This window comes from Thermobia domestica, chromosome 13, assembly GCF_964235325.1.
Source record: "Thermobia domestica chromosome 13, izTheDome1.hap1.1, whole genome shotgun sequence".
NCBI lineage: Eukaryota > Metazoa > Arthropoda > Insecta > Zygentoma > Lepismatidae > Thermobia > Thermobia domestica.
The window spans coordinates 194,031,802-194,042,342 of record NC_137466.1 but is presented as its reverse complement, the minus strand read 5'-3'; positions in this window follow the sequence as shown (position 1 = coordinate 194,042,342).

Genomic DNA, 10,541 nt, shown 5'->3' with positions numbered 1-10,541 from the left:
ATCATAGGATTTTTTTTTTGAATGTTTATTATACTATTATATAGGAAACGTGTGTGTGCGTGTGTCATGAAATTTTCGCATAGAAAGGATCCTCCTAGAGCAATGGTTCTCAAACTAATTTCTTTCACAACCCCCGTTTTATCATATCCTCTTGCCACCAAGCCCCTTACAATTTTTGGTTTGTATGCGGAGATCTGACGATATCCATCTATTTCTATAACAGTAGAATCAATTTCTTGTAGGCCTATATAGTGGATACAGTAACTTCCCTAGAACAGAATGGATCAAAGCCAAATTTGGTCAATTGACTCATATTACAAATATCGGATCCGATCCATCATACCGTTTCAAAATGGAGGCCGTTTAAAAATTTTAAAACTTTATAACTCCTTTAATTTGGGGTCATATGATTTTTTTTAAAAAATTAAGTGATTTCTAATTTTCGTTAATATAATCTTTGGCAGTTGTTAAAAAAAAAAGTTATAGAGTATTTTAAATGACTTGATAATGTGCGTCACGAAGATTGAAACGGACATTGTCTACTAATGAAATCACGCCATGCTCAGGAGTTTCATTAAATTTCAATTTTAATTATATTTCAATATGAAAGTTTTGTTGTATTTGCATTTGTTCTAGTATTTCAATAAGCAGTTCTCATTAGTTTTATATCGTACCTCTTTCACTTAAATTATTTTTTAAACAACTCTGCACATGTTGAAAATGTTTAGTAGACCTATTTTTTTCTTCTTAACATTATGTGTAAAAATAAAAATATGCCTATCAAAATAAAATTCAAAATAATATTTAAAAACATTTTCCGGTATTAGATTCTAATTATGTTTCTATCTCCCTCTTATTTTCACGACCCCGCGAAATCCTGTCGCGACCTCCCCTAGGGTTCGCGACCCCTAGGTTGAGAAACCCTGTGCACAGTGAACCATATTCCCTGTTAGGTAAGCAACCCAACTTTTTTACCCTCTGTCCCAGATTGCACAGCATTTTGATTTTTCAATATTTTTGCGTTAACCCTTATTCTTCCCGTCCGAAGAATGAGCACGTCAGTTGGCCCGAAAATCGATCTCGTCTTAAATAATTCACTAATTTCTTTATTTCCAAAGACTGCACATACATTATTTTTCTCGTGCGAACCCGGGCAGTTATAATAGTTTAATATATACCATATCGTAATCCCAAATATAGAAAATTCCATAATTTAACGTTTATTCGAACTTTGTTCTTTTATTAGTTTCAATAAATTTATCTCCACAGTCAAAGAAATTGTCCACGTCTTCTTTTTTTTCTCTGCTGTTGAAACATATAATCTATTTCCGGAAGCTGAAGAGTGGCTCTTAACAGAGATGACTGGAGTAATTTCGCAAAAGGGCAACAGGCAGATCTATTGAGTATAATATGAGGTCCTGGGGTTGTTTGACACTTAAGTTTCCGCACTGTTTAATAACAAACTAGCACAAAAATGCTACGACTGACAGCTTGTTGCCTAAAATGCTTCTAAACTGAAGGAACAAACACCTCATTCCAATCGTTGCAGTCTGTCTCGGATTGCGGCTACTGGATTCAGAAAGAGAAGGTTTAGTATGTGTGTGTGTGTGTGGAGGGGGAAATATGTAGATGTGTGAGTGTTTTTATGACTGTTGTGGATTCTGGTATTACGAATGGATTGGAGGGGGAGAAACTTCACACCGCTTGTTCGCCATCTGTCATCGCCACAATCCCCCATACAGGGTTGCAAGCTCAGTGCCAAAAAGAAATTAAAAAAAAAAAGTTGGCAAAGGCGTGGAGGACTTCGGACATGCCCTCAGTTTGTCTGTTTTGTGGTTTCAGTTTCAATAAACAAACAATTTCAGAAAGGATTGTTTAGAAAACAACTCAGGTCCTCAAGGAAAAAAGTTTCCTGATTTAAATCCGAAACCTGCGACTGAACGGAGCAAGTGCATAATATTTAAAAGCTCTTGGGTTCCAATCAGTGGTTATAGTGGTGTCCATTACTCAAACTTGAATAGCCGTGTTCGGTTCCCGGTGTGACGTTATTTGTTAATTATGGTACGTTTAATATAGTCGATCAGAGTTCGATCTCATTCAAGATGCGAACTTCTTTGCGGTACGGGTGCCAACGTTATTTTGTACCTTTTGCTGCATGAAAAAAATTTCTTCTGGATTTTTAAAAAAATTTCATGAAAATTATACATGTAGACAATTTCAAACACACCAAATACATTTTATTTTATTTTTCAGTTAATAGCTGGACAAAAAAAAAAAAGTGAATATCAAAGGTGGTAAGCACAACTTCCCACCTAGTGATGGGCAGTGGGAATATTCCCGGTGGGAAGGAAAATAAAAATTGGGAATATTCCCAGGTTTTTCCCTGGCATATAAAATAAATTCCCGAGAAGAAATTTATTTTTATTTCTTTATTTTATTTTCTAAATTATAAGAACTATATGACTAATTACTTTATTTTCATTTATTATCATTTACTACCAAGTTTTAAATAATTTGGAGGTTAATATATTAAAATTTGTTGACTGTACTTTTTATAATAGTTAATAATATGATTTTTAAATTTCCATTTCCGTTTGTACTATAAAGTAGCAAAACACTAATTTATAAATGAAAAGGAACAACTCAGTAAATAATCTAGAAATTCTGTGGAGGTAGAGTTGAAGTACTGTCAATACACCCCGAATCATCGTTAGTAATAGACGTGTCTGTACGCTGTCTGACTGAGAGTTTCTGAATGGGTACTCAGGCTTCTCTCACATGTGAATTAACGCATGGAATTTCAAGATATGGGTAGGAAGAACGGTCGTGTGTGGCAATGTTACGTCCAAAATTCTAAAGATAAGTCAGTATCTTGCAAATATTGTGGACAAATATGTATGCGCAAATGTTGATAAAATGGTGAGACTTGTCTTTTCTGGCAGTTGCCCAACTTGATTTGTTTATAACATTTAAAAATTTAATATAACATCAGTAGTAGGGTCAACTTTAGAAAATCCATTTACATATAAACTGTTTAGTGGTGTAAAATTATGTGGACTTCGTATACCAAATGTTTTTTAACATATTTACTCCCATAAAATATATTGTAAGTAAATATACATGAGTGTGTACTCTCTAAACATAATACCGTTCAAAATATACATTTTAAAGAATCCTCTGGAGACAAAAGTAATAAATATACTACAATTAAAAAGAGGAATTTGATTTTTAAATCAATATAGTAATAGAATGCAAGTTTCTTTCGTTTATACATAAATTCCCGGAATATTCCCAAAAATATATTCCCGGGAATTTACCCATCACTATTCCCACCGTGCCTCAAAGAGTTAACATATCATGTGCTCCCACTGGAAATTGAACCCGGATCTTCTACGACGGCCAGAAGTGAGAATATATTTATATTGTATATCAAACAGGTCATAAATGTCTTTACCAAATTTTCTCACTTCATACCGAGTCAATGGGCGTTTGTAATGGACAACTTCGATTCTCCTCCTACAGTCTCATTCTACCCATTCTTTTATAATCATTTCATTTCATTACTCATCTGTCTTAGTAGTGTACGCAGAATTTCGTCAAGGGAGGGTTTCAACCTCCCAAAATCATATCATTTCAGATATTTGGCTTCGATTCAGGAGGTTGAAAGTTTGATTCCTGCTGCCGACCATTCTGACTGTGTTTTCCAGGGTTTTCTTTAGTCGTATCAGGCAAATGTCGGAATGGTACCTACTAAACAAGCCCTGTCCGATACTTTTCCAAATCCTTTCCATTGTTATTGTTGTTGTTAGAGATATCCAGTATAAAATGGCCTCTGAGCTGTATTATATATATACGAGGGCCATTCCATATATTTTGCAATACGCAAGTACTATGAGAAATAAAACAATGATTTTTTTCTCTCGTTGCAGGTGAGACATCTGAAGTATTGAAAACATACGGAACTGCATTTTCCAATCTATGAGTTTTGTGTAAGAGTGACATTTGTAATCAAAAGTGGGGACAAATGGTGACTGGAATGAAATTCTCACGCGAAGCATTTCGAGCCATGATTTATTATGATTTTCGCGTTGACCTAAACGAGAAAGACTGTCACCAAAGATTGAGGTCAGCGTTTGGAGATACCGCTCCATCATATACAACAATGTTTAGATGGTACAAGGACTTTCAAAGAGGTCGGAGATCTTTGTAAGATGAAACCCGTAAAGAAAGACCTCCGTATTTAACAACGCCAGATTTAGTAGCTGCTGTGCAAGACATGGTCTCTAAAGATCCAAGGTGTACGTACGTATGCGTTGATAGAGGAGGCACTTGGCATTGGATTCTCGGTAGTGCACACTATTTTACACGACCATCTCAAGCTGAAAAAGGTAGTATTTTCCGTTTTTCCTCTTATTTTCATTTCTCTCTCTCTACAAAGAAATCCTGAACGACTGACTCCCTGATGAACGCTCAAGACAAAACCAGTTGAGCTAGAAACTTGAAATTTTGATAGGATATAGAATCTGTGACGTAATGTACTACTGAGGAAGCTTTTTTTTTTTTTTTAATTTTACGAAAAAGAGAAGAAATAGTTGTGGCAACTATTATAATAAAACGTCCATATCTCCGAACCTCAGAAGGGTAGAAACATCACACACACACACACACACACACACACACACACATATATATATATATATATATATATATATATATATATATATATATATATATATATATATATATATATATATATATTACAGGGTGTTTCTAAACAACACCGACAACGTTTGGAGGTAATTTCTGACACCAAGAAAAGACGAAAAGCATAGACCAACCTTGGTGTACAAATGCTTCCTTTTGGAGTTATGGGCTGCCGAAAACATGATAAAAATGCACTTTAAAGGTCCGTAACTCCAAAACTATGAGACCTACCGTAGTCGGGTCAAGATTTTATTTAGGAACTACTACTACTATGTGCCCTATCCAAATATCCATGTTTCAGAATCCTCCCGTACTTCTGCAACAATTTTTTTTAGGCAGTTTGGCTACGGGCAGATAATTTGAAGTACACACTAACTTGTTGTGGTGAGTGTTTCAGGTTGTTTTGGTATTTTCCTAGAAGGGAATTAAAAGGCGGAAACCAAAAGGTGAGGTGGAATTTACAAGTGTTAAAACAAAATAGTCACATCTCGAAATTTTGTATTTGGACATTTGAAATGACTTTTTTTTAGCACAGTTGGCATTTGAACTCACACGGGTTTTTATCACTTCACTTTAATTGAAATGTGAATTCTAAGGGAAAACGGTTTGAAATTTTTAGTAAAGAACAATATCAGTATTCTTGCCGTACGAAGAACTTAACCAAAAACTAAAACGTGAGGTGCGAGGCCGTAGACCGAGAAAATTCGGGGGTCTGGGGGCAAATTCTTCATCTAGTGTCCATGTAAATATTTTTTTTCTACTTAACTAACTAACTAACTAACTCTATGGCCTATAGAACCCGGAGGTTCAGTGCCGCGTTCACAAAAGCTCTCCACTGACTTTTATCCTTAGCTAATTGCATCCAGTTTCTACTTTGTATTCCTATCTCTGCGAGATCCATCTTAATATTGTCCTCCCATCTGCGCCTAGGTCTTCCTAATGGTCGTTTTCCTATGGGTCTACCAGTCAAGACTTTGAAAGCGTTTCTACTTTCTTCCATTCTAGCTACATGACCTGCCCACCTAAGCCTCCTAGACTTGACGACCCTAACAATGTTGGGTAAACCGTATAAACTATGTAGTTCCTCGTTATGAAGCTTCCGCCATTCCCCATTCTCGTTCCTCTTGGGTCCGAATATTCTTCTCAGGATCCTGTTCTCAAATACTTTCAGTCTATGTTCTTCCCTCAGAGTAAGCGACCATGTTTCACAACCATACAGAACAACAGGCATGATTATCATTTTATATATTTTAAGCTTCAAATTCCTCGACAGAATTCGCGACGACAAGAGATTTTGAACCGAATAGTAACAACACGAATTTCCTGCTTTTAGTCGACATTTAATTTCTTCGTGAATATGATTTTCGTCTGTTAATATTGATCCTAAATATTTGAAAGTATAAACTTTATCAAAAGCATTATTTAATATTTTAACGCCTCCACAATTTGCCGTATTACGGTCCCGACGCACTTCCATGTATTTAGTTTTCTCTGCATTTACTTCTAAACCCATGTCCCTGCAAGCGTTTAATAAGATCTCTGCATTTATTTCTACTGTTCTCCTATCATCCCCTATTAAATTTACATCATCAGCATATGCCATAACCTGGTGAATGCCGTTCAACTCTAGGCCCTGGTTGCTATCTTTGATTTTCCTTATGGCGTATTCCAGCACAAAGTTAAATAATAATGGCGACAACGCATCTCCTTGTTTCAGGCCATTTTCGACGCGGAAGCTCGTGGACAAATATTTTCCTACCCGGACTTTACTTTGGGATTCACTTAAACATATCTTAATTAATCTAATTAGCTTACTCGGTATTCCAAGTTCTGTAAGAACGTTGTATAATGTTTCTCTCCTAACCGAGTCGTAAGCCTTTCTAAAATCAATAAATAGTTGATGTACCGGGGTATTGTATTCCCACTTCTTTTCGAGTATTTGGCGAATGGTAAATATTTGGTCTATAGTTGATCGATTTCGTCTAAATCCGCACTGATAATCTCCAATAATTTCATCTGCGTATGGGGTCAATCTTGCTAACAGAATATTTGAAAGGATTTTATAGGATGTTGACAGAAGAGAAATGCCTCGATAATTATTACAGTCAGTTTTGTCGCCTTTCTTGTGAATTGGAACAATGATTGATTCTTTCCACTCTTGTGGCAATTCTTCCTTGTTCCAGATAAGGAGAATGAGTTTGTGTATCTTGTTCCACAATTTTTCGCCTCCAGCTAAAATTAACTCAGCCGGAATTTCATCTACACCCGGAGATTTGTGTTTCTTCAATTTCTTTATAGCGGCTTCCACTTCTATTCGATTGGGTTCTGGAATATACGGTTCTGCGGTGTGTATCTCCTTTTCTCCATGCACATTAGTTTTTGGCTGCGTGTTCAGCAAATCGTCAAAGAAATCTTTCCATCTATTTAAGAGGCTATCCGTATCGGTGAGAACTGTTCCGTCAGATTTCTTTAATATATAAGCACGAGGTTGATAGCCTTTCTTAAATTCGCTGATCCCCTTATACATGTCCCGAATATTTTTATTTTTACTATTATCTTCAATTTCCTTAATTTTAGCTTTCAAAAAATCCCGTTTCTTAGTTCTAAAAGTTTTGGAAGTTTCCCGCCTGATATCTGCGAAATTTTGTGTAGTTGTTTCATTCGGATTTTGTAGCCACCGTAATTTTGCCTGTTTTCTCTTCTCTGCTAGTTTAATGCATTCTTGGTCGAACCATGGTTTGTTCCTACGTATTTCCGCGTGTCCCAATTTTTCTATTGCTGAACTTTTAATGCTATCTCTAATTTCAATCCAAGTATCCTCAACACTAGTGCACTCCGAGTCTTCTAAAACCGCGAATCTATTCGAAACTTCAATCTGGTATTCCTCTTTTACCTGGCTCTCTTCTAATTTCTTTAAATTAAATCTCTCCGTTTTCGGACATTGAATATTACCTTTATTCAACGATAATCTCTCCCGTATTATCGCTACTAGCAGGTAGTGATCAGTGTCACAATCAGCCCCTCTAAACGACCGGACGTCAATTATGCTAGATTGTCTTCTTCTATCTACTAAAACGTGATCAATTTGATTATGTGTTTTTCAGTCTGGTGATGTCCAAGTATATTTATGAACGTCGCGATGTGGGAATTTTGTACTCTTCACGATTAGGTTTTTGGATGTTGCAAAGTTCACGAGTCTAACCCCGTTGTCATTACTTTCCTTATGCAAACTTTCGTTCCCTATAATCGGTTTGAAAATATCCTCTCGTCCTACCTTTGCATTGAAATCCCCTAATAGAATCTTCATATGGTATCGCGGGAGTTGGTCAAATATCCGTTCCACTTCTTCGTAAAAACTATCTTTTATATCGTCACCCTTATCTTCAGTTGGAGCATGTGCATTTAAAACAATAATATCACACCACCGTCCCTTAAGAGTAATAAAAGAAAGTCTGTCAGTAACAAATTCAACCCGTTTAATTGCTGGTAATATTCGTTTGTGAACGAAAAACCCTGTTCCTAACTGGTGATTTTTATTTCCTTCCCCGTAAAAGAACGTAAAATTTCCGGAATTCTCAGATCCATTTCCTTCCCACCTAACTTCCTGAACTCCTACTAAGTCCATCCTGTATTTCTCTAACTCACTCGTTACAGATTTTAACGCGCCTGCCCTATAAAGACTTCTAATATTCCATGTTCCAAATCTCATGTCCATTTTCTTTTGCTGATGTCGTGCCAAGTTATCAGTCCTTGTCCGAGGCTTTTGTGAATGTTTCTGAACAAGTACCTTTTTTTACAGGATGAGGGTGTTAGCCTTACCCAAACCCCCAAGCTGGAGGACCACTCCTAGTCGTCTGTCCGCGACTGCTTATTCAGTATATTCGCAGCTAACCTCTATATCTAGAGCAGCGTTTCCCAACCTTTTTCAACTTACGGCACACTACGGGTGTTACTTGGATTCTCACGGCACACTTATAGATATCATTATTTGTAAATATGAAACACAATGGTATTTTTCTACGATTATTGGTCTCCTTCTCACAGAAAAGAAAGCTCTACCACTGTTTTTTCCCCGTGGAAGATTATTATGCTTATTTTTCATTCTAATTTAGAAATAGGAAACAATTGCAATGAAATATTGCACTCAGGTTTTTAAAAATACGCTTTCTTTTTAAAAACCGTATCCAACCTTTTACTAAGACAGAAAATCAGTAAATAACGAACGAACAAACAAATCTCTTTTACTTTTAAAACACAAATGTAGGTAATTTGTCGAAAGGATTAAATGATTTTTTAAATTTTCAAGTTACGAAATAGTCTGCAACAATAAAGAAGCAATAATGGTCATAACAATGATAACAAATACTTTTTCCAACATTAGAAATGTACAGTACAGTAACCCGGTATGAAACTTAAAATTGTAGATTCATAGTCGAGGTTCATAGTAATGTGAAACAGTTTTTTTCGTACGTTTTGCAATTTGATTGCTATAAAATTAATAATTTTGTTTCAATTCATCGCGGCACACCAGCTGCCCATTCACGGCACACCAGTGTGCCGCGGCACACCGGTTGGGAAACGCTGATCTAGAGGCCTTCTCCTCGATCCGCAACCTGAGGACGCGCCATGCCGTGGTGACAGGAACCCACGTTTTTTTTTCTACTTAAATATTGGTTATTTAGTACCGTCCGGCGTTTTTGTACTGACTCGATTCGGCAAAAGCATAAAACACGATCCTACGTATTTTAATATGATATGCGTTTATATTTGTGTAATATCTTGCGCAAGGAAGCGGTAAAACCCGGAACCTCTCTTCCATACACCACTGATATATCTCCTTTCGCCTACAGGACATAATTGTGGGATATAAAATTTCATTTCTTTTTCTCCAAACTAGGGATGGCCAATTCCGGAATTTTTACTTTCCGGAATCCGGAAAGTAAAATCGGAAAATTCCGGATTTCGGAAAAATTCCGGATTTCGGAAAAAATCCGGAATTCGGAAAAAATCCGGAATTCGGAAAAATTCCGGAATTCGGAAAAATTCCGGATTTCGGAAAAATTCCGGAATTCGGAAAAATTCCGGGATTCAGAAAAAATCCGGAATTCGGAAAAATTCCGGAATTCGGAAAAATTCCGGATTTCGGAAAAATTCCGGAATTCGGAAAAAATCCGTATTTCGGAAAAATTCCGGAATTCGGAAAAATTCCGGAATTCGGAGAAATTCCGGATTTCGGAAAAATTCCGGATTTCGGAAAAATTCCGGAATTCGGAAAAAATCCGGAATTCGGAAAAATTCCGGAATTCGGAAAAAATCCGGATTTCGGAAAAATTCCGGAATTCGGAAAAATTATTTTTTCTTTTTGTAATCCTAAGAATTTTGTTCAAATGCAAACGAACAAATTTCCTTTTTGTAATCCTAAGAATGTATGATGCAAGTTAAGCTGAAACTTACATCCTAAAGTATACACTACTCAATCTTCCCATGGTTAATGAGATGTAGTCCAAAAGTACGATGTACTCCTAATATTTAATTTTCGTTTTACTGTGATATTGTCCAGATGTAAGACATATCACACTGAGATAAACAACTTGACATAATGAAGATGTTATCATACGTAGTTTTCCAGAAAATCGTGAGAAACGATTTTTTATGAAGTTAAAATATGCGTCGCTTGTTGCCAGTGTGATGCAATTGATAACTTTTATGCTGGAATAGTCTTCTTCTTCTTCTTCTTCTTCTTATTATTATTATTATTATTATTATTATTATTATTATTATTGTTAATATTATTATTATTATTATTATTATTATTATTATTATTATTATTATTATTA